Source organism: Notamacropus eugenii, chromosome X (genome assembly GCF_028372415.1).
Source record: "Notamacropus eugenii isolate mMacEug1 chromosome X, mMacEug1.pri_v2, whole genome shotgun sequence".
Lineage (NCBI taxonomy): Eukaryota > Metazoa > Chordata > Mammalia > Diprotodontia > Macropodidae > Notamacropus > Notamacropus eugenii.
Genome location: NC_092879.1, coordinates 52,954,433 through 52,980,472, shown reverse-complemented (window position 1 = coordinate 52,980,472; position 26,040 = coordinate 52,954,433). Strand labels below are relative to the sequence as shown.

At 41.3% G+C, this 26,040-nt stretch overlaps 1 protein-coding gene and 1 pseudogene across 8 annotated transcripts in view; both read left to right on the top strand.

Moving 5' to 3' along the window:
- Positions 1-26,040, top strand: part of ENOX2 (ecto-NOX disulfide-thiol exchanger 2) — a 364,798-nt gene that overhangs the window by 57,603 nt on the left and 281,155 nt on the right. The window lies entirely within an intron of this gene.
- On the top strand, positions 15,874-23,698 carry LOC140516429 (SNW domain-containing protein 1 pseudogene; annotated as a pseudogene).

The window sequence follows — 26,040 nt, the reverse complement described above, 5'->3', positions numbered from 1 at the left end:
CCATTTTCTTCCTTCCCAGATAGCCACTAGCTTTTGCTTTTTTTCCCCCTGTGGTCAAAAACCTTCCCTTTTTTCCGCTCCATACAGACCTATTCCCAGCATTCCCTGTTGTATCGAGCAAAACTGATGGGAGTTAAACACAGGGATATTGTCAAGTGCCTCTTAGGGCTGGCCTGATGTTCTCTGCAGGTAGATTTCTTTTGACTTTTGAAGACTAGAGAGAGATGATTGCAGCCTGAAATTTGAAGAAATTTGGGAAATTAAACCTATCCAGAGCTCAATCAAATCCTTATTGCCCCTGCTTCTCCTTTGTCAGGCCCCCTCCCCCAAATTGCATTTAGAACCACCTGTATATTTTAGCTAGGCATTTTATCTTTAGCTATTTTTAACTTTTTGGGAACATTCGTCATATCACTTTGGATGGAGATGGTCAAAATGTCCAGTTTAGGGGACATTCATTCATCAAGAATTTATTATATACAGAGTTATTTGAGTGTAGTAGTGGGGAGCACTCCTGACTGGGAAGGGTCAGGAAAGGCGTTGTATAAGCTGAATTTTGTGATCTGAAGTGTGTGTTGGGGAGGGACTGTTATTGATCCTGTGGAATATTTTTCTAAAAACATAAACCTAGAATAGTGACATTTCTGGATTTTTAGAAAGGACATTTTGGTGTGTCTTAATCATTACTCATCCCATGAGTGTTATTGTTGGTATGGACTGTAGGGTAGTGCTTAGCTGAAATGACATCTGGCCCCTCAGAGCCAGTTGGGACTTAAAGGATTTAGTCCAACCACATCACTTTGCAGAGGAGGAAACAAAGTACCAGGGAAAAGATATGAATTGACTTACATCATAGAACCAGCATGGAAGGCAGCAGGGCATAGAGTCTAGAGAGCTGGTTTTAACCCCAGGAAAACCTGATTGAAGCCCCACATCTGACACATACTGGCTGTCTGACCCCAGACATGTCACTTCTGAGGACTCTAGGCAACTCGGTAATACTACCAATTGCAGAGAAGGTGCTACTGCACTGGGAGAACCCCTTACCTGGGGGTTCCCTCATACTATTGAATCACAGGTCTAAGCTTTCTTCCTATCTCATACAACCAGTTAGTAGATGAGCCAGAACCAGAATCCAGCTCTCTTGACTCCCATTCCTGTGTCCTTGTTACTTCTTACTCTGGCATGTGACCCATGACCAATTTGCTTGTTTTCCTTTGTACTAACATTCAGTGACAAGAAGTACTCTCCAGTTCTGGAGTCAAAAAACTCAGTTTCACATCCTGGCTCCCATATTTTCATTTCACTTTTCTGAGATTGAGTTTCCTTCTTTGGCAAAGGGAGCTACTTAACATTTTACTGCCTCCTTCATGAGCTTGTCCTACCCTATAAAGGGTTAGTCAGAAGCAGCTATTGCTGTCATTATCCTTGCTGTGATAGGCATCATGTCTTTTGTTGTTCTCATCATTCACCCTACTCTGTTCAAGGTGCTTGGTTCATAGGAATCTAGAAGAATCCCCCTTGTGTCAGTGATCTGCAAGCATGAGCAGGGGAATTTGTCAACAAGGCCTTTGAAAGATTTGAAAGTGCATTAACCTTTTCTGTTAAAAGTGATTTAACATAGGGGATTAGCCAAGATAGCTTCCTGAATGGAGGCAGATGGCTGAGCTCCCACATATCTTCTCTAGCATAAACCTGAAATTCACACCAGATTGAATAATGATCCAGAAATTCAAAGAGAAGTTCCAGTTAGTGACTACTTTCAAGCTCATAAGCTCATAAACAGTAGGCCCCCAACAAAGCCAGTACTGGTGCTGATAAGCCAGGAACCTTTTAGCCCAAGCAGAGATGACCCCAAGAAACTAGTAGATTACAGGGCTCTGTGTCTGGAGGTAGCAAGAGTAGATGGCTCGCCTGAGAAAGCCACAATGTGGTCAATGAGTCCCAGGTTGGGAACCTTGGAAATTGGCCAGGCAGTGTTGGGTCTGATATTCCCGGCCCAGGGACTCAGAGTTCTTGAGATGGTACTCTGAACCTTAAAGATCCCAACCCTGGGAAAACAGTACAGGAACCCATGTGACTGAGGGCTGATCAACTCACCAAAAGTCTCAGCTAGGGATAGAGCCTGACACAACGCCCCAATTCAGGAACAAAAGCTGAAAAGATGTAGTAAAACACAGAATACCCTGATCAGTTTTAAAAGTATTATTAATCTAGAAATCTCCCCAAAGAAGAAGTAAGTCTTTAACAACATAGGCAAAGATTCGCAAGATAAAATGGATTTTCCATGAGGACTGCATGAATACCTAGAAGAAATGAAGCAAGTGACATAAAAAAAATGAGATCAAAACTCTGAAGGAAAGAATTGGACAAAGAATAAATAACTTGGAAGGTAAAGTGGGGAGCCTTACCCAAGTATGAACTCTCTGAAAATTAGCATAGACCAAACAAAAATCGGTGACTCCATTAGGAAGCAAAAATCATTACAACAAAATCAAAAGATTAAAAATATAGAAGAAAATGGAAGATATCTGATATAAAAAACAATTGACCTGGAAAACTGGTTAAGGAAAAATAATTGAAGAATCATAGCTTCCCTAAAACCCTTGGTTATAAAAACAACAACAAAACCTAGACCCCATATTTCAAGAAGTCATACATAAAAACTTGATGTTCTTTTAGAATCAGAGGTCACATAAAGATAAAATCTACCTATTTAACTTCCTGAAAGGTTATTTGTAAAAGTCCTCCGAATTTAAAACTTTCCATAATGCTATAGTCAAAATCCAGAGCTCCCATATCAGAAAAAAAAATCCTACAAGCATCCAGAAAGAAGCAATGCAAGTACCAAAGAGCCCCAGTCAGGATCACACAAGACCTGGCAGCTTGTACTATAAACAAGAGGAGATCTTAGAATATATTATTCCAGAAGGCAAAAGGGATAGGCTTACAACCAAGGATAACTTACACTGCAAAGCTGAGTATCGTCCTATGAGGAAAAATGGATCTTTAATGAAATAGGGGACTTTCAAGCATCCCTGATGAAAAAGCCAGAAGGGTAGGAGTGGACATTGGTTCTGTTCTAAGGGTTTAAAGGAGGTAAAAGGAATACACTAATGTAGAAAGGGGGGAAAAGGGAATGGAACTTACTATTTCTCATAATTGAGGAATGTGAGAAGAAAAAATCATATACAAGTATGGAGGAAGGCATGGAGGGAATGGGCATCAAATGAACCTTATTTGAAAATGGGTAAAGGAATCTTAAATCAAATCTTATTTGAAATGGACAAAGGAAAGTTGAGCACACACGTGTACACATACACACAGTATTAGACATATGGGATGGGTTCAGAGGAAGACAATACTGGGGAGAGAATAGCAGCAAGCAAAACCAACTTCCGGATCCCTAAGGGAGTGGGAGGAAGCAAAGAATGAGGATCTAGAGAGGAGTCTTAGACAGTTGTGGGAATGTTTGAACAAATTATGCTATATGAATGTAATGGAATAGTATTATGCTGTAAAAAATGATGAAAGATTTTTTCTTAAAATCCTGGGCAGTGTGAAGTGAGTTGGACCAAGAGCACAATTTATACAGGGACAGCATTGTAAAGACAAACAACTTGGAAGAATTTTTAAACTCTGATCCATCCAATGACTAATCCTGCCTCCGAAGGACCTATGTGAAAGCATGTTGCCCATCCCCTAACAGATACATAATGGGTACGACATACAGAAGGAGAGAGACGTTTATGACTATGACCCCTCCGTGGATTTGTTTTGCTTCCCTATGTTTATCTGTTTTTGCGTTTATTTGTATCATCAGCATTTAGCCCAGTGCTCAGCACACAGGAAGCTCTTAATACATGCTTGTTGATTGATTTCTCTCGATTTTAATTGGAAGAAAGCAGAACAGGGAGTAAAGAATGAGGCTTAGCAATACTGATGCCAGAAAAAGAGGACCATTGTTCACAAATGAGAACAGAAGGAAGTTCAGAAGTCAGGTATAGAGCATGTTCTATATTTTAAAAAATTAGTAGTATGAAATGGAGATTCACGGTTTCATTTGGATTCTCTTTTTGTTTATTGCTATTTATTTAGAAATGTCTTTCTTGGTATTTCAAGTTCAGAATAAAAAACAAAAATTATTTTTAAAAAGAATAAACAAATATAATGGCAGGAAGAACATTTCCCTACTCTGTACTTTTTGCAGTGGGGCAAAATCACCTCTGGCTCACTACCCTGAGGAGTCCTGCCAAGTGGCCTAGCACCATGGGAGTTTGCCTAGTCTGTCTGGTAGAAGGTACCCAAGTCTGACTTCTGTTCTTAATATGCAATAAGTACATATACCTGTAATTATTGAAAGAATCCAGGTTTAATAAAAATCAAAGCAGTTTATGACTAATTAGGATAGGAACTCAACCTGCTGTTTCACCAATATGGGGGACTCCTGGGTGAGGAGACATCTACCAATGCAGGTTGGCACCATCTCTGCAACTTAGTCTAGAGAGTTGCATGGGGGCTACTGAGAGTTTGAGTGATTCACCCAGGGTGGCTTGGCCATCATATGTGTCAGAAGTGGGACTCAGATCAAGGACTTCCTAGCTTTAAGACTAGCTCTCTACCCATTTAGGACAGCTTCCCTCTTACAAACCATTGATTGTCAGCCAAGGTTTTTTGGGTAGTGGATTATATTTCATCTTTGTTGTAAATATGCAAGGAAGTAGATCATTAAAAGCAGATTTGATTCTTGTGTTTTGTCATCTACAAGTGACAGTGAATCATAAACTCTATTAAAAGAGTGTACAATGTCATATGGCATTGAAAAAAAATCAATATGGTTTTGAGGTCAGAGTCGAGGTAGGCATGGGCCTCTAGCTTTTTAGAGCAACATTGTGTGGTACCTCTATTTCATTGGCCCAGGTTTCTGCTTTTAATTCAGAGCATCCCAATTTTGGAAGAGAGCAACAGAAACGCTTAAGGGGCCTAGAGAGAGCACTTTATGAGAATGAAGCATGAAGTAAATACAAGGAAGACAGTTCAAGGAGTGTGTGGATATTGGCACTCCCGGCTACTTCAAGTACTGGGAGTAATAAAGAACAAGGTCAGACTGACAGAAAGAGAGGAGGATGAAAGATGAATCTGGGCAGAAATGTGAACACCATGGAAATGACTTTGGTGCTACAGAAGAGCCCTTGCCCTGAAATCAGAAGAGCTTCGATTTACAAAGGGCTTCAGAGGTCATTTGGGCCACCCTACTCTACTGCTGCCAGGATAATCTCCCAAATATATCTCTCTGATCATATCATCCCTCTCCTCAGAAAATCTTCAAAGATTCCCCATTGCCTACCAAAGACAATAGAAACCACAGATCTTGGCATCTGGAGACTTCCGCAGCCTGGTTCCAGTTAATTTTCCAGCTTTATCTCACACTCTGTGTGTTATAGGTTCTGGCCAAATGGGGATACCTTACATCCCCACGATCAGCCAGTCCTCTCCCATCTTCAGTGCCCCAAATGAACTCTTCCCTCCCCCCTTTTTCATGGGCCAACTTAGTCAAGAAGCATTTAGGTGCTATTTCTCCATGAAGCCTTTCCCAACATTCTATTTTCACCAGGTCAAAAAAGTCTCTCCCTCCTCAAATTCCAGAATCTCAGTGTGATCTCATGACACTTTTCATGAGAGGTCTGGGCAGTTGGATCCATTCACCAACAAACATTTATTCAGTGTTTGCTCTGTGCCAGGGTGCTGTGCCTATGAAGTCAAAATCAAGACAGGCTCTGTCCCCAAGGAATTTGCATCTTACTGAAAGACCTAGCCTCATCTCTCTCCCCCTTATATCAGTTATGTGTGTATATGGCTTCCCCTCTTACTGGATTGTAAACTCCTTGAAGGAACATCAGGGTGTAATGGGGAAAGTAGCAGAGCTGGATTTCCAGTCTTGGCTTTGTCACTTACTAGCTATGTAGTGAGTCATTTTCCTCTCCAATCTTCAGTTTTCTCATCTCTAAAATAAAGAGAATAGTTTATCCATCTCTAAACTCTCCTAACAGTTCTCACAGTCCATGACTCTTATCTTGTATTCTCAGTACTTGGCATAGTAGCTTTGCACATAGTAGGTTGTAAATGTTTGTTGAAATGAACCCCTGTCTGAAGCACAGATCCTCCCAAGTAGGAGCTCAAAGCTTGTTGAAGTATTCTAACCACAAGGGAGGGGAATGGTCACTAAGGAATTAAACCAGAAATTAATTCTCTTTCTCATATGACTATTTTGGGGAAAACCCCCCACAGTTTAGTAAAACCTGAGTCTTCAGAATAGTCCAATGGAAACTTTCAACTTGATAGGATTGTGTTAAGAGTAGAAGTTGGAGGAAAAGGGTCCATGTCTTCCATTAGAGTCTAGCTCAGGCGTGGGGAACCTGTGACCTTGAGGCCACATATGGCCCTCTGGGTCCTTAAATGTAAAAGACTGCACTTGAGGACTAGAGGGTCACATGTGGCCTTGAAGCCAAAGGTTCCCCACCCTGGTAGCCTGAACCATCTTCCATTGCTGGGAACTAGAGATGAGACACAGGATGCATCACCAACCTCAGATAGGGGGATTTATTGCTAGAAGACACCTCCCCCCCCCCCCCCCCCCCCCGACCTCCCTAACACAGCTTAAAGGCATGGATCCCCAAATCAACATATAGAGGGAGATTCTGGCCCAAGTTGTCCTTGTCAGGGTTTTCTAACTTAGATTTCAGAAGTCGGTGAATAGAAAATGTTGAGATAGGTTTTTAATATGTGTCTGAACTCGAAGAATCAGAGAGTTAGCAACATTTTATTAAGTACCTGCAGTGAGCGACTGATGCTACTTTTTCAGATGTCTTGAGAATCAATCCTTAAATGCCGTCAGGATTGTCTCACAGCTAATGCTGACACTGTTGCATTACACTGTATATTATCAACATGCAAAAGAAAGTGCTTTGTGAGATCTGGAGCTGGTGGGATGGGGAGCTCGTTAATAAGTAAAATCAGGCTAATCTCCACAGAGGAGGTAGAATTGGAATTGAGCTTTAAAGATTGTGTAGGAGGGCATTTCAGGCAGAGGGAACAGGGTGGACAAAGGCTCAGAGGCAGGGGAGAGCAGAAATAATCCATTTTGTTTAGAGCATAGAGAATAGGGAGGGGACTGATAGGAATTTAGCCATGGGGAACAATTTTCTTTCCTCACCTTTGCCTCTTGGAAGCCCTGGTTTCATTTAAGATTCAGCTCAGGTTCTCCCTTCTACAGGAGTCTTTTCTCATTCTCATCCCTCCTTGACTGGGAATACCTTTACCTCTCATACTATCTACACTGCATCTTCTTTGTCTATACCTTCCTTCTATGTACCAACAGTATTTATTTGGATGTTTCTTCTCCTGGAATGTAAGCTCTCTGAGGTCAAAGGCTATTTTCCTTGTGTCTTTGGACACATAGTAGGTGCCTAATAGGTACTTGTTGATTAATTGGTGCCAGGTTGTGGAGGGCCTTGAACTCCTGGCTGAAAAATGTGAACATTACTTGGGAGCCATTCAAGATTTCTCAACAGAAGGGTGATGTGACCAGATCTTCGTGTAAGAAAGACCATTCTGTTAGTCCATTGAAGGCAGGAATAGAATGGGGAGGGAGTGGACAACGTGCAGCCCCTTCCAGGATGCTGCATTGGAAGAGCTCTGGGGTGAGTGACTTCCTTTCCAGTATCTAGCTGGCCTTCATTTGGTGTAAGCCCGTGCTTGGGGGTTGAAAGAAGAAGGTGAGCAGAAGCCTCCTTCCCTTTGTTGTTTCAAATCCAGATCAGCATGGGGACCACTGGCCAAATTGCTTCTTCTTTAGGTTCCCTGGGTTAAGGCTGTTGACAGAGGAGAAAAGCATTTTGGAATGGAGTGCCAAGTTCCTGATGTCGTTTGTGGAGTTAGGCCAAACAATTTAAACAATTTCAAATCAGCAGCCAAAAGAGCCATTCTTGTTTAAAATCCAGTGGGAGGATTTGGCAGGGGGTGCGGAAAAGGTGGGGGGCACAAAAGACAGAGTTTAGACCACTGATCTTTTTCTGGTGTTCTCAATTTAAGTTCTAGCAGGATTTAGTGTGATGAAGAAAGCCATCCTTCTTAAGCTTTAGGAAATGACTCCCTGAAAGCTCTCGATTGACAATAGCATCTTTGAGGGCTGTGCCAGGCACCAAATGGCTGGAACGGAGGCCATACATTAAGTACTGAAAGCAGCCTGAGCTAGCCTGCTTATTGACCTCACAGTATCTACTCCTATAATTTCAGAGGGAAGCAGTCATCACTGATGGGACTTGTGGGTTTAGGGCTTATTATTCTCATTATGAATATAATAAAAGAAGATGATTAGTAATACCTAACATTGATGCCATACTTAAGTTCATAAGCAATTATTATTGCAAGTGACATTGTAAAACCATGCTGGAATCACTGCATATCAGACCTGGAAGGAGCTGAAGAGATCATTTAGTCAAACCCTTTCATTTTATTGGTGGGGAAACAGAGGCCCAAAGTGGGGAAGAGATTTGTCCAAGGTCACATAACAAGTGGGGAACAAAGCTGAGATTTGAAAATCCCCAACTCTTCTAACTTATAATCAAACTATTAAGCCTCTGTATTCTTGAAATGGTTCTTTGTATGATGGAGATGGGGTAAGGGGGGAGAGAGGGAGAGAGAAAGAAGAAGAAGGAGGAGGAAGAAGGGGAGAGGAGGAAGGGAGAGAAAGAGTATAAAGGCAAGGTGATCATCTGTTATTCTTTGGGACAAGTCCCACTTTAAGAATATGATGTTACCAGTTAATTCTTTAAGGTCTGAGCTCTGTTTCTCTTGAGTCTTCACTTTCCTGTTAGATCCATAGACATAACAAGGATGGGGCAAGCAGAGCATACAATTTTAGAGTGATTGGAAGCATTTACAGTTCTTTGCCAGCACAGAAACCACATGGTTTCACACTTAGTAGTTGCATAGTATTAAATGCTATCAGGTGGTGGGCTAAGGGAATGGGCAAGCAGCCCTCCTGTGCCCCAGCACAGTGACTTCCCAGGTCACTGCCTCCCTTTGGAAGGCATGTTTCATACCTTTTGCCCCAGGTCTGTGTGTTCCTTGTTATGTCTCTGGGTAGCGCATACTGCTTACCCCCTGCTGTGAGGAGATGGCCATACTTGTTGCATGACCATATGCCCTGTCATATTCTCATACCCCAGGCTCTGACATGCCACAGGAGGGCCCCCTGTATTCTAGGAAGGTCTAGAGCCTCAACTCTGTAACCTCTTTGGTGTCCTGGACCCTTTGGGGAGACTGGACACTTTCTGAGAAACATGTCTTAAAACACACAAAATAAAATGCAGAGTATTACAAAAGAAACCAAATGTATTGAAGTTGTCAGAATATTTTAAAGTTCATGGCTCATAGTTTAAGAAGTCCCCCTCTAGATGTATTTGCTTCTTGGTTCTATAAACCTGTATTCTCCCAGTCTCCCAACCTTCATGGAGGTCAGAGAGCATTTCAGATTTTGTCTTGGCTGTGCTCTGGCTGTGGCCAACTGGACCTTTGTGCATCATTACCATGGTTGATCCAGCTGCCCTCTGTTTAGGAGGTTGCTAGCCAGCTGTTTGTCTGGATGTGTGTCAAACAAAGTTGGCTTAGTTCAGCTTGTTAACATGCTGGATTGCCTACTTTGTTATTCAGATTTGCTGCCCACCATTTGTAATATGCTGATCATGTTACCCCTGTTTCTCAAAACTTGTCAGTGGTTCCCAGTTACCCACAGAGTACAGGTCAACCCTCTTAGCTTAGCATGCTTGAACTCAACCTCACTGCTGTCTTTGGCACCATTGATTAAACCCTCTTCCTGAATTCTCTCTTTCTCTTGCTTCTGAGACAGTGATTTCTTTCTGGTTTTCCTACCTGTCTGAATGTTTCATTCATTCTCCTTTTCTATATCATCCATCTCTTGCCCCTTAAGTATATGTATTCATTAAGACTCTTCTCTCTCACCATTTTCTCTTAAGGATCTCATTGCCTTACATGGGTCTCCCCCAGGCAGATGCTCCTAAACATCTCCCACATATCTGACCCTAATCTCTTTCTGAAATTCCAACATTGTATCACCAACTGTCTAGATGTCCAGCAGGCTTCTCAAGATCAACATATTCAAAACTGAATCCATTGTCTTCCCCCTAAACCTACCCCTTTCATCAAAGGCGCCATCATCATTCCATACAATCAGGCTCATAACCTCCTCTACTCTACCCTTTCCTCTTCACCCCCATGTCCAGTCAGGTAATTCCAAGGGATTCCTGTAGACTAAATGTGCTATGTATGTATGGCATTTTCTTGGAGGACAGGGTTGTAGGAGTGGCTAGCAGCTGTAGAATAAGCAGAGCAAAGAAAAAATGTCTAGTTAGCCCCAATTCATCTCTAATTGTTAGACTAAGTTGGAAAAGAAAATGTTTCCTTAAAGGATTGACTCATTTAGCCAGAACAACACCTAGCCACACTCGCCAGCAATTTCTACAGGAAGTAAATGGGGAGGAGGGAGAACAAAAAGAAAGGAAAGAAAGGAAACTGGACACGCTCATGCTCTTCCCAGTTTCCTTCTTCTCACTCTTTATCATCAGAATGGTTCTAGATGACAGTACAGTAGGAGAAAGGTACTCTGGGCTATGGAGTGGGGAAATGAAAAGAGGGACTTTATGTCATCTACTGGGGGATAACCTTCTGCACTGATCAGGTGCTACAGGGAACAACTAGATTGCATGGAAATTTGCTTTGACTTGTCCTTCATTACCCCAGGGGAGGTTGGTACTGACGATAGACTTGGAGTCAGGAATGGCTGGATTCAAATCTCATCTGACCCTAGACAAGTGATACAGGTATCTGAGCTTCAGTTTCCTCTTTGTGAATTGAGGATAACAATACCCGTAATATCCATCTCACAGTATTATTTTGAGACTCAAAGGAGAGAATATAAAAGTTAACTGTTGTTATCCTTATTGTCAGAAAGAGAACTGGTGCATGCTTTTGAGCTGGGCATGTATAGAGGGGTATGAATGAAGGCTGAGAGAGCAGGTAGAGTTCCACTGGACACTATGATGGGACCCCAGTTCCACCCCACTCCTAGGGGGCAGCTTCTTGCTCAGTTGCAAAGCTTGACAATCCCCCCATTTCTCATGATCATCTAGCTCCCCCTCCCTGCCTAATTAGCTGCCAGGCAGACTTTCCAGGTGGGAGGTGTCACTAACAGTACTGTCCAGAAGCACACAACCCAGGTGGGTTACTGTGGCTCCTGTGGATGCGAGATAGCCGAAGGCCTTGATGCCTACCCTTTCCCTGCTCCACATTGTTGGCAGAATGGAATTCCTATGGTTTGGTCCAGATTGTAACAGCCTGAATAGTAAGGAGTGCAAGTATCTCATCCCCATTTTGCAGAGGAGGAATCCAATGTTTAGAGAAATGAAATGATTCTCTCCAAGTCACACAAGAATCAATCGTCAGAGCTAAGACTCAAATCTAGCTAGGGCTTCTGGTGCCAAGGCCTGAACCATTGCCATAAGAAGTCTGCTGCCATGGCAGGGAGAATAATGACTTCATATGCTAGGGCAGGAGCATTGAAAAACATCTAACAGTTTATTTTTCCCACTCCAGTTTTTCAAGGACATGCACTCAACAGTTCTAATAAAGGTTTCTTTGTCAAGCTCTTGCTGGTGGAACATACAAGTCCATTTAGAGAAAATCCTACTTTGTTTCAGACACATGCTCAGGAAAGAAGAATAAAGTATGGATGAATGGGCTTCGAGGAAGGCGGGGGACTCCAGGTTCTCAGTAGCAGTATATGGGCAATGTGTGAGAGGGAGTGGGGGGCAGGTGGGGGGCAGAGGAATTTGTTTCCTCTTTTGTTCTGTACTTCTTCACCCCTGCTCTTCCTACATCAAGTGGGAGGTTTGGCAGCATTAACATCTGTGTCTCCATCCCATAGTTGAAGTTGAAAAATTATGAACTCTGGATAATGAAATGGTGATTTTGATTCTATCTTGACAGTACAAAGGGATTTGCTGAGGTGCTAAATGAGACAAAGATAAATAACAAACAGATGTTCTCACAAAATGTTCATTAAATCCCTGCCTTGTAGAAGGTGCAGAATTAAATGTGTTCCCATTTTAAATGTGTTCTGGAGTTTTTCTGGAGCTTTTATATCTTAATGCTCAATTTAGGGAAGACTAGGTTTCTCTATAAAAATCATTGGAACCAATGACTTAAAGACCATTCACTTGTTCAAAGGGGGTCATCATGGCTGGTTAACAACTTTTTCTTATTGCTTTTGACAGTTCTAATTATGCCTAAAATGCTTCCTCATTCCAGTGTGGAGGTGCCCTGGAGCCTTGAAGGCTGGGCTGGCAGAGCAGAGTCTCTGGAAGATGCCATCAGGTGGGAAAAGCTGTGCATGCAGGTACAGGGTGGAACTGTGCCTCCATAGCCCCAGGGCCCATCAAGCCAAGGCCCAGCACCAGAGGGTTGGCCAGGAGGTGAAGGGGGAGAGGGAGCATGATCAGGAAGGAGGCCCTATTGCAAGGAATAATGGAGCCTATAGGTAATCAATCCTTCATTTCACAAACATTTATCAAAAGGATGATTGTTCTATGGAGGGTGCTGTGCTAGGTGCTCCTAGATGTAATCAAGAAGTTCTTAAATAGACAGACAGATAAACAGAGAGACAGATACACATCGCTTACTAAATGCCTACTATATTCCAAGGGGGATACTGAGGAAATGTTGCCTAAGCCTCTGGGATCATAAGCATCCCAAAGCATCTAAAACCAAGTTTTCCTAAAGATGGGTGGGTGAAGCAAATTATAGACCCTAGAAAACAAGATGTCAAGTGGTCAGTGATCTACAGGGCCATCTCATCTAACCTCATTTTGTAAAGGGGAAAACTGAGGCCCTGGAATGGAAAGCCACTTGCTCAAAGTTGAATAATTTCTTTATGGTAAAGCTGGGATTTGAGACCAGGTCTCCTGCTTCAAGTTCATAAAGCACTGAGCCATAGGAGATTAACTCCTGGATTTGGAGTCAAGAGATTAGATTCAAATTTTTCCCTTGAATACTGTGTGATTATGGGCAGATCATTTAGCTACTCTTCTTATTTGGAAAATATGAATAACAGTACGTGAACTCCCTACCTTCCAAGGTTGTTGTTCCCTGAGGAGAAAGAGCAGAGAAGTATCTGAAGTCATTTGTCAGATGTGTTGTAGATAGCATTCTTGGTCAGCTACAAATTAGACTAATCCAGTGGTGTAAACTCAAATAGAAAGAGATCACTTTGAGCAGTATATTGACTTAGAAAGCTACCAATTAAAATTATCTCTGTTAGATTTTTATTTATTTTGTTAAGCATTTCCCAATGACATTTTAATCTGGTTGGGCCCACGTAGAGCCTGGAGCTTTGACGGCCTCTGAAATTCTTTCCAGTTCTGAGCTTCTGTGGTTCTGAAGGAAAAAAAATCTCAAGATAGGGGACGGGGGAAGTCATTGGTATCAAATTTCCCAGAGAAGCCAAGAAGAAGACTGAGTAAAATACCTCACATTTAACATTTTTAGGATCATAAATGATTGAGGTTGGAAAAGACGTTGAAGATCATCTGCTCTAATTTCATTTTACAGGTGAGGAAAGTGAGGCCCAGAGAGGGAAGGGGCCTTCTGCAAGGTCTTATAACCCAGTTACTGGAAGAGGCAGGTCTTGTACTCTGTTGTCTGGACAACCAAGTTTTCCTTCTGTGGGAGTTGTGCTTGTTTTTAACGAAAGAAATAACTAAGCACAGCAGCCGTGTCCTAGTCTTCCAGTATAGGTTCTCTTCTTTTGCTAATCAAGCTCTTTTATTGGAATCTGTCCTGTAGAAATGCACAACAGAGATGTGGGTACATTATTTCACAAAAGCAGAACTTGCAGAATGAGGTATGTGTTGTGTGTCTGTTTGGCCAACCCAAACACAGCCTTACTTTCCAGTCTCACTTGGGTGTGTTCTCCTTCTAGGCAGAATCCATGCTTTTGTCAGTGGTGTCTGGTGTAAGCATCGTTCTTCAGTAAACTAATTTAATAGGGTTAGCATTCTAGCAGTCATAATCACATTCCTTAAGAAATCAAATTTCATTTCCAATGGCTTTTCACCATTTTACAAATGGTGATTTGTAAAGTTCTGATGCACACATCCTAGAGGTGGGCAGGAGTGTTGGTCATGTTGAAATGGTTGTACCTAAAGTGGAGGCTAAGGTGCTATATTTCATTCCTGGCATGAGTTGTCTTTTTGGATAATAGATTGAATGGGTGATTCTCTTGGCAGAAGAGTTGCTGAATATTCTGATGTCCCCAGATTCTGCCAATGTGGTAGGTAGGTAATAGTCCCTTTTGAGATGGACCTTATGTACATCATCTCATTCACCTTTACACATTTAACTGAAGCATGTGGTAGTGGAATGGAAATGAAAGTGTTAGCACTACATTTGAGGATTGGAGTTTAGTCATTTAGGATGGAAAATTGGAATACAGCAGCCACACCTTCTTGTCCATGTAACTCTGACATGGGACACCCCTCACCAAGAGAACTTTCTCTCAGGTGAACTGCAAAGTGTAACATTCAGTGGAAAACCTACTTCTTTTCCATCAGCATTCAAGAAATTTGGGCAGTTTCCAAGGAAGGCCTACTTCAGTAGCTAGATTGCAGGAATATGTTATGCTCATAAAACTTTTAGAAGTAGAAGATGAAAAGAAAGGTGGAAGAGAAAGAGAGACAGAGACAGATAAGGACAGAGAGACACAGAGAAGCAAAGAGAGTAGAGAGTGAAAAGTGGGGAGTGAGAGAAGGGGAGAGAAAAGGATAGAGAGAAGGGGAGAGATGGAGAGAGAAGGGGGATGGAAAGAAGGGGAGAGAGAAAGAATGTGAGAGGAAAGAGGGAGGGAAGCTTCTCCACCCTCCCCCTCTCCCTTTCAGTTGCCTACTAAACCCTTCCCAGCTCAGCTGCCATGAGTGCTGGAAGCAGTGGAAGAAGATGACGCTGACCAGCTGCTCCAATTCAGCTGTCTCAGGACCAGCTTGAGACTGAGGAAAGGACAAGATCACAGAGATCAAGGCACACTGCACTGGTCTCATCAAGAAGAGAACTTCCTTCTTATGGTTATTGGAAAGGTTGGATACCTCATTTGTTAGAGATTTTGGAGATGGAAGGGCCTTCCCCCAAATACATGTGGCCCAATACACATTGGATATGGGAAGAAAGAAGAAAATGTCCAATGCATTGGCCATTCAGGTGGATGCAGAGGGAAAAATTAAGTATGATGCAATTACTCAACAGGGACAATCAAAAGACAAGTCATTTACAGCAAGTACACTGACTTGGTTCCCAAAGAAGTTATGAATGCAGATGACTCAGACCTGCAAAGACCTGAAGAAGAAGCCAATAAAGAGATTACAGAAGAGACATGGGTAGCCCTAGAGAAATCTGTATCTCAGGAGGTTGCTGCTGCTATGCCAGTTCGAGCTGTAGATAAACTAGCTCCAGCTCAGTATATTCAGTACACACCATCTCAGAAGGGAGTAGCTTTCAATTCTGGAACTAAGCAAAGAGGTATTCAGATGGTGGAAATGCAAAAAGATCCAATGGAGCCTCCAAGATTCAAAATTAATAAAAAAATTCCTCATGGGCCTCCTTCTCCTCCTGCACTTGTCATGCATTCTCCTAGCTGAAAGATGACCATGAAAGGGCAGGAAGAGTGGAAAATTCTGCCTTGTATTTCAAACTGGAAAAATGAAAAGAGTGGAAAATTCCACCTTGTATTTCAAACTGGAAAAATGAAAAGAGTGGAAAATTCTGCCTTGTATTTCAAACTGGAAAAATGCAAAGGGCTATACTATCACATTAGACAAACATCTGACTGCTGACGGGAGAGGACTACAGACAGTTCACATAAGTGAAAACTTCACCAAACTTGCTGAAGCTTTCTACACTGCTGATAGAAAGGCTCATGAGGCAATGGAGGTGCAGGCTCAAGTGGAAAAAAAGATGGTCCAAAAGGAAAAGGAAAAACACGAAGAGAAGCTTTGAGAAATGGCCCAGAAAGCTTGGGAGAGAAGAGCTGGAATCAAGACTCAGGTAGATAAAGAGGACGGGGAGGCTCGGGAACAAGATGAAATAAGACATGATAGATGTAAAGAGAGACAACATGATAGGAATCTTTTCAGAGCAGCTCCTGATAAGAGGTCAAAACTACAGAGAAATGAGAATTGAGATATCAGTGAAGTCATTGCTCTTGGTGTGCCCAATCCTTGGACTTCCAATGAAGTTCAGTATGACTAGAGACTAAGGGTATGGACAGTGGTTTTGCTGGTGGAGAAGATGAAATTTATAATGTTTATGATCAACCATGGAGTAGTGGCAAAGACATGGCCTAAAATATCTACAGACCCAGTAAAAATCTGGACAAAGACATGTATGGTGATGACCTAGAGACCCGAATAAAGACCAACAGATTTGTTCCTGATAAGGAGTCCTCTGGCTCAGACTGTAGGCAGAGAGGCCGAGAAGGACCAGTTCAATTTGAGGAAGATCTGTTTGGTCTGGACAAGTTTTTGGAAGAAGACAAACAGCATGGAGGATCTAAAAGACCCTTATATAGCAGCCACCCTAAGAAATATCAACATGAAGGCAAGAAGAGGAGGAAGGAGTGAGTATATAGCCTCTCAAAAAAAAAGATGAACTGTTATCCTTAACTCTAATGACAGTGGTCATTGGGGAATTGTATGTAAATGGTCAGGATGAAAACCAAATCTGGGATTGTAGATCCCACTACATTTCATTACTGGGGCTGGGGAAAAGGAACGTATACTTTAAACTAGTCTCTTTATTTTTAAAGGGGATGGGCCATATTCTCAGTGCAAGACTTTTGCTTCCCCCTCTCTGTCAGCCCATCTTTCCCCACTACATTAACATTGACAGAAGCTCCATGCTCCCCAGTATGCCAAATTAAGACATTATATTTTAGTGACATTAGTTTGGAGGGATTAACATTTCATAGTAGAACTATCCTTGCTGAGTAGTTGGGGGAGGTCTTCACATAATGGAGCTGTCCACCACTTGTTGAATGTTTGCCCCCATTGGGTGTGTGTGTCTTATTTTAATTTGGAATGGGAGAGTCAACTTCTGTGTGGTGCAACTGTTTTAAATAAAACATTTAGATAGACTTGCCATAGTATAACATTTTTATTTCATAATTCATCAATATATTTATACTAATTCAGATCAGCCCCTTCTGCTCCTTCACATCTCAATGTCTGTATTTTTGGTGCTGAACATGGACCCCAAAAAGATGCAGATTAGCACTGCTAGGGAAAGTACGTTAAAGTTGAAAGAACTTCTCTAGTATTCCTTAGTTAAGGAGCTGACCCCATAAATCCAGAAAGCAAAGCAATGTATTGTTCTTGTGCTTCTCTGTAATAAAGTTCATTCAGTTAAAATTAAAAAAAAGAAAAGAGGGAAGGAAGATGGGGCTAGGTAGAGAAAGACAGAAAAGGAGAGAGAGAAGGGAGAGAAAAGGAGGACAGAAAGAAAAAGGGAGAGGAAAAAAGGGAGAGAAGAGGGATGGGGGAGGGAGAGAGCGGGACAGAAAAAGGAAAAGAGCAAGAGAGAGAGAGAGAGAGAGAAGCTGGAAAACAAAGCCAGCTCCATTTTGATTTCTGCATGGTTATTCAATTGTTACTTGATTTATAAAACAATACAAAAAGTGATATTTAAATACAATCCTGCATATCAGCATGAGAGCATGTTTTGAAGACAAAAAAAATCGATGAGATCAGTAAGAAACTGAAATTTAAGAATAGGAACTATAGAATCTTCCATAGTTCAGATGAAATGAGAATTATTCCTTCCTCTTGCCCCTTTTCTTTCCTTCTCTTATATTTTAGTTTAATAACTAAAATTATAAAAGCTTTTTTATGATAAAATGGTACTTTAATAGAAAGCTGAACAACATTGCCTTATATCATCAGACCCTTGAATTCTCTCAACTACAAGAATTTCACAAGGCCTGGGTCACTCTAGCTAAATCCAGAAATTGTAAATATTTCATTAAATCCTTCTTCATATCCCATTTACACCAAACAAAAGAAGTAACCTTGTCCTTGTCTACAGAGAGAAGGAAGGAATGAAAGTCTAAGAAAACAAGGCCAATTCATGGTCACAGCAGGTGCCTCTTTGAAACCAATAGCAAAAATATGCTCCCCAACATCGACCTGCCCCAGGCACACTGCATCCGACTGCTTCAGCAGTAGCAAAAGCACTGGATTTGAAGCCAGAGAACTTGAGTGTGATGCTTTCATGGTCTACCTGGTTGGCCTTGGCTAAGTCCAAACCTCAGATTCCTCCTTTGTCAAATGAGAGGATTGGACAAGAAATCGCTGAGGTTTCTTCCTGATGTAAATTCTGTGACCCTCTCCAGCCTCAGGTTAGACTGCTGGGGTTCTGCTCCCCCTCTCTTCCAAGCTCTTTCTTTCCGTCATTGTTGCTAATAATTAGAGGGGTGGCCAAAGAAGAAGAAAGGGGCATAGGGAACCTAGAAATCTCTGATCCTGAGGAATTGACAGTTGGCTATATTCTGTCATTTGGCTGCACTCCCTCTTCTAGGATGGAAGTTTTAGGTTGCTTGCAGAGGTGATGAGGGTCTGAATTAGAGGGTTTCAGTGGAGGTAGAAATAAAGGAACCCAAGGTCATTTGGCCTTTTGGGAAGGAAAAAATGTCAACTCAAGGTTGTTGTATTTTTAAGGCCTTAAATACTGAAATGGCTCCAAGATTAAAGAATAAAAACCTGATTTCTGCCCCCCCACTCTCCTCACTAATGGCATCTTATTTTATTGGTAATAACATAAGAATTGTCCGACTGGGTAAATACCTAGGATCCATGCTGCTCATTATTGTGACTCTGAGCGGGGACCCATGTGAGGGAACATTGTAGTTCTTTATGAAATTACTCTCAAAAGGATAGCTATGTCCTTGGAGGTGGGGCTAGGGGTGGGAGTGTGGGAGGAAAGAATTTAGTTTTCTTGTAATAACCCCTAGTGAATCTGTTACCCGTAGATTTATCTAAACTTATAAGAATCCTGTTATTGTTCCTATCTGTACCACCTTTGGAAGTCATGAGTTCCACATATTTACTCCCTGTTGTGTAAAGTAGTCTTTATTTTTGACAGGGTGAAAATTACCTCTTTCAAGTTTCTGGTACTAGAAATTTGGTGAACAGCTCTTTGTTGCCAACTATCGCTCAAATCACAATCTTATAGACTGCAATCTCAGCCTTCATCCTTCCAGATAAATAAGTCCTGTTTTCATTAGCTTCATGCATGGAGAAAAGCTATCTTCATGTCCTCCTTCATCTTAGTTGCTTTACTATGGACTTTCTCCATCTCCATGGCATTATATCTTTCTTGACTGTGATGATGACATTTCCCAAAAACCTCTCCAGCTAACTCTGGATAGAATTTGTTTTCTTTTTGATCACCTGGTTCTTGGCTACCAGGAGAGGAGAAAAGCCACTTCCTTAAGGGAGTGTTTGAGCAACTCTAATGGGAATCCTGGTCATTCCACTCCACAAAGGGACTTCCAGAACATTGGGTGAGCCTCTTCGATTTAGTCAATAATGTTCAATAAATGTTTAGTAAGCACTTAGTTTGGTAAGGCATGAGTGCTAAGCCCTGGAGATACACATACAAAAAAAGAATGACACTCCCTGCTCTCAAGGAGCTTACAGTCTAATGGAGTGTGACAGAACACTAGAGGAAGTTTCATAAAAGCTTGTCTAGCAGTTTAAGGATATTTTTAGTCCCATATTTCTCAACCTCCTTCCTATTTTCCTCCCTCTTCAAAGCCCATGACTTAGAGCAAAACTAGAAGGTTTTATCTCTGAGACTGGCCTTCTCAAGATGACCTTTCTGGGCCTCAGGCTTGACATGACACATTCTGTGATGGAGGGTTTTCAACTTAGGCTAGAGCTCCACACTCTATTTGTTTCTTTTTTTTTGCCATAGGGATCAGGTAACAGTTTGGCCATCTGCCTCATGGTGCATTAAGACTTATGTGGTTCCTGAAGTAACTGGATTATATCCAACTGTAGCTTGTCTAAATGAGATTCAAGACCTCCAATTGAATCCAGCTACAACAAGGGAGCAGTTAAAGGAGTAGAAGTCCAGAGGTCATTCTTCTTTTGCAACCTGGATACCAGGAGAATACCGGTTTTAAAAATGTGGGTTTTTCCAGTAGCAGGGAACATGGGATCATTGAAAGTGTGGTACAAGTTCTCAAATGCCATTCAATCCAATCTCAATCAATACATTAATTAAGAAACATTCATTAAGTGCCTACTATGTGCCAACCATTGCTATCTCCTAGTGAATTCTGTACTGAGCTCTTTGTTAATCTTCAGGGCTTGTCAAAGTTTCTCATATGTGTATGTGTATATATTTACATACATACATGCACACATACACATATATACTGTCAGTGTGAATTTGAAAAGAAAACAGTCAATACAACAAAATGGAAGTCTTTAATCAGGTCAAGTGAGTTGAAGCCGGGGCGCCACACAGCAAGTACTGGGGTACCAACACCCTAGGGGGCTGGGAACAGGGTTAAAACTATATAGGGTACTAAGGCCCATGGAATGATTAGGCTGGGAGTGGGAAGGATTGGACATTTCACAGTCTCACTAGATAAGTTGTTTTGCATAACAAGCAAAGGCCCCTAAAGAAAGCTTGGGAATCTTAGGAGGGAAGAGTTGGGAGATCTACAAAATAATCTGAGGCTGGAAGTGACTGTGTCTGGTCAGCTTCAGGCAATTCTTTGGATACCAGGGCAGGTTCAGTGAGTTCTTATTGAACCATATTTGTCAATAGATATACACACACACACATACACACATATGCACATATACATATACATAGACACACTCTATGGTCTAACAGTATCTGTGTGTGTGTGTATGTGTATAAATAGATATGAGGAATTCAGAGAAACATGGAAGGACTTATATGAACTGATACAGAATAAAGTAAACATACATGACATAAATAACAACATACATGACAAAAGGCATATACACATATGTCTACAGTCTTTCTGGAAAGTGCTAAGAGCTCAAATTGTTTTTATGGCTAAGATGACATCAGTCACCTAGAACAAGTGGTACACATATTTAATATTCTCAAATGTCAATTGTCTTTCCCTAGAAGGATGTTTCAGTCCCACTTTTTGTTTAGCATAGTCCTAACACGTTCTACTAGCATATTATACAAATTCTTATTCAGGACAAACCTTTAGAAATAGATCTTTTTGGGAGGCAGAGCCAAGATGGCGGAGTAACAGCACAGACTTTCCAGAGTGCTCCCACCAAGTCCAGCAAAATACCTGTAAAAATGACTCTAAACAAATTCTGGAGCTACAGAACCCACAAAATGATGGAGTGAAGCAAATCTATAGCCCAAGACAGCCTGGAAGGTCACCAGGAAGTGTTTATCATGCCACACTGGCAGCAGTCCAGTGTGGGCCACGCCAGCACAGAAGAGAACTGAGTAGGCATTGAGGAGACTGAATTTCTCACATCTGTGGCAGTTTCCAGACTTCAGGACCCCAAAACACCAAGGATAAATTGGAAGGTCAGTGGAAAAAGCCTGTGGGACCACTGCAGGAGAGTGACGTTCTCCATCTCCAGCCCCAGGACAGCAGGGGAGGGGACAGAGGAACCCATGTGGCAGCCACTGTTTCTGGAGCTCTAGGCCCACAGATTGTGGGGGGATCGAGCAGCTGACAGTACACCCCCACTGGAAGCAGAGAAGTACCTTGACAAAGAGTTCAAAAGTCAAGTAAATGACTGGGGAAATGAGCAAAAACCAGAAAAAAGAATCAGACTATAGAATCTTACTTTGCCGACAAAGAAGACCAGGGCATTCAAACATAAGAAAACAAAGTCAAAGCTCCTCCATCCAAAGCCTCCAAAAAAAAATATGAATTGGTCTCAGGCCATGGAAGAGCTCAAAAAGGATTTTGAAAATCAAGTAAGAGAAGTACAGCAAAAATTGGGAAGAGAAATGAGAGTGATGCAAGAAAATCATGAAAAACGACTCAACTGCTTGCTAAAGGAGACCCAAAAAAATGATGAAGAAAATAACACTTTAAAAAATAGACTAACCCAAATGGCAAAAGAGATCCAAAAAGCCAATGAGGAGAAGAATGCCCTAAAAAGCAGAATTGGCCAGATGGAAAAAGATCCAAAACCTCACTAAAGAAAATAATTACCTAAAGATTAGAATGGAGCAGATGGAAGCTAATGACTTTATGAAAAATCAAGAGCTTATAAAACAAAACCAAAGGAATGAAAAAATTAGCAGACAATGTGAAATATCTCCTTGGAAAAGCAACTGACCTGGAAAATAGATCCAGGAGAGACAATTTAAAAATTATGGGACTACCTGAAAGCCATGATCAAAAAAAAAGAGCCTAGACATCATCTTTCATGAAATTATCAAGGAAAACTGCTCTGATATTCTAGAACCAGATGGTAAGAAAAATATTGAAAGAATCCACTGATTACCTCCTGAAAGAGATCCGAAAAGAAAACCTCTTAGGAATATTGTAGCCCAATTCCAGAGTTTCCAGGTCAAGGAGAAAATATAGCAAGCAGCCAGAAAGAAGCAATTCAAGCATTGTGGAAATGCAATCAGGATAACACAAGATCTAGCTGCTTCTACATTAGGGAATCAAAGGGCTTGAAATGTGATATTCCAGAAGTCAAAGGAGCTAGAATTAAAACCAAGAATCACCTAGCCAGCAAAACTGAGTATAATACTTAAGGAGACAAATGGTCATTCAGTGAAATAGAGGACTTTCAAGCATTCTTGATGAAAAGACCAGAGCTGAGTAGAAAATTTGACTTTCAAACACAAGAATCAAGAGAAACATGAAAAGGTGAACAGGAAAGAAATCCTAAGGGACTTACTGAAGTTGAACTGTTTACATTCCCACATGGAAAGATAATATTTGTAACTCTTGTGACTTTTCTCGATATTTGGGTAATTGGAAGGATTATATACATATAGACAGAGGGCACAGGGTGAGTTGAATAGCAAGGGATGATATCTAAAAAAATAAAATTAAGGGGTGAGAGAGGAATATATTGGGAGGAGAAAGGGAGAAATAGAATGGGGCAAATTATCTCATAAAAGAGTCAAGAAAAAGCTTTTTCAATGGAGGGGAAAAGGGGGAGGTGAGAGGGAAAAAGTGAAGCTTGCTCTCATCACATTTGGCTTAAGCAGGAAATAACATGCTCACTCCATTGGGTATGAAAATCTCTTACACTACAGGATAGTAGGGGAGAAGGGAATAAATGGGGTGTGGGGGGATGATAGAAGGGAGGACAAATGGGAGGAGGAGGTAATTAGAAGTAAACACTTTTGAGGAGGGACAAGGTCAAAAGAGAGAATAGAATACATGAAGGGGCAGGATAGGATGGAGGGAAATATAGTCTTTCCCAACATAACTTTTATGGAAGTTTTTTGCATAACCTATACATGTATAACCTATATTTAATTGCTTGCCTTCTCAGTGGGAATGGGTGGGGAGGGAGGAAGGGAGAGAAGTTGGAAGTCAAAGTTTTAAAAACAAATGTTAAAAATTGTTTTTATATGCAACTGGGAAATGAGAAATACAGGTAATGGGGCATAGAAATCTATCTTGCCCTACAAGAAAATAGAGTAGATGGGGATAAGGGAAGAGAGGGGTGTGACAGAAGGGAGGGCAGAGTGGGGGAAGAGGTAATCAGAATGCATGACGTCTTGGGTTGGGGGGAGGGGAGAGATGGGGAGAAAATTTGGAACTCAAAATCTTGTGGAAATGAATGTTGAAAACTAAAAATAAAGAAAGAAGTAAAAAAGAAAGAAATAGATCCTTTAAAAAAAATAGGTACTCTGGGAGGGCTTAAAACAATTTTCTTGATTCCATCTCTGATATCTGACCCCTGAGTTGCTTGGAGAGACGTCAGACTAAATCTGTTAAGCAAAGGAGAATATCTTGCCCCTTGCTAGCCTTGCTTTAGCAAATAGTAAATGGTGTCTTGGATAAAAGACTTCCATGACACATATCTCATGTGGGTCTCTTCCTCCCTTTCTGACTGCTCTTTCTCTGTCTTTTCTGCCTCATCTTTCATCCTCTTGATGTGAGTGGTCCTTCAAGGTTCCTTCTTAGGCTCTATTTTTTTCTCTATTTAGATTTTTAAACTTGGTGTTCCCAAACTGCCATTATGACTTGGAAATTTCCGCCCACTCCCAACCTTTCCCTACAGCACTTTCAGCTCACTGCTAGGTGTTTCCACTTTTGTATCCTTAGGTTCAACATATCTGAAGGTGAACTGATCATCTTGTTCCCAAAGCATGCCCCTCTCCTTAATACCTCTATTTCTGTTGATCTCCGTCTTTCCAGTTACCCAGGTTCATAGTATTCAGTCAATGACAAATCTTGGCTTTCTGTCTCTGAAATATGTCACATTTAGGTCCTTTTCTCTCCTTTCACAGTTATTACACTTATTCAGGTTAATATGTCTCTTTTTAAGAAAATTAACATTTTATTGATCTTTTTGTTTTTATATCATGGGCCTATGGTCAGCCTTCACTTGTAACAAAGAAAAATAGTTAAAACTAACCCACCCAATGACTATATCTGCACTCATATTGCCACCTTTCTATGAAAAAGTGGGAGGTGTATTTCCCCATCTCTTTTCTAGGTTCAAAATTGGTCATTACACTCACATAGCCTTTGGTTTCATTTTAGTGTTCTTTTTTATTTAGATTGTTATAGTCATGTATACTATTGTACTGGCTCACATTACTTTATTCTCTATCAGTCCATAGAAGGCTTCCCATGTTTCTCTGAATTCCTCTTTTCCTTCATTTCTTATGAGGTAATGTATTACATTCATATATCACAATTTTATCAAAACTCTTTCACTTGCCCTCTCCTTTCTGTGCTAAGGATCTCTCCTCATATTTCATGGAGAAAATTGAAGCAATTCGCTATGAGCTCCCTCTCTTCCTCTTTTCAAAATTACATAAGAAATTCCTTGATATCTTTCTGTATTCATTTTTTTAACTTCAGTCTTCCTCCAAACTCCATACCCATTTTATCTTATCCCCTCAAACAAACAAGACGAAACTCCTTTGACAGGAACAATGTCTATTTTTTTGTCTTAATATGGCAGCCCCCTCCTCCAAAGTGGTACATGGTTGGGCACCTAGTAGACATTCACTATTCCTTCTACTTACAATGGCTGTCTTCCTCCCAGCCTGTTCATTCTGCCTTATTGTTCATTATTCCAGGCCCACTTAAGTGACACTTCCTCAGGAAGCCTGAAAGGACCATTGTATCCTGGGGCCATCTCCAGTCATCCTGATGAATATCTGGTCACTGGATTCAGATGGCTCTGGAGGGGAAGTGAGGCTGGTGACCTGCACAGCCCTCCCTCACTCAAAATAAAGTTGAGTGCAAGTCATGTCATTATTTCTCTGATAGTATGGTCTTTTTCAGCAATGAAAGACAAAGACAATGTTGCAAAAAAAAGGCAAGAGAAATAAAGTAAGTGAATAATGTATGCTTCAGTCTGCACTTGGAGGTCAGCATGAACTAGAGATTGTAACAAAAGGTAGAAAGTTTGACGTCATAGGTATCACTGAGACATAGAAGAACAAGATGTACAAGTGTACCAAGAATAGAATGGATCATAGTATACGTAGGTGGGGGTTCAGTTGTATATTAAGGTGTTCCTTTGTGAAGGAAGCCTAGGAACTAGTTGGGAGAAGCAAGGTGGAGACCCCAGAGGTACAGATCAATTGCAGACAGAGACAGAGAGAATAGTGCCATCAGTATGATACTACTGACCACTTGGATGGAAAGAAACAATCTATTAAGAGTTTGGGAAATGTATCAAGCCT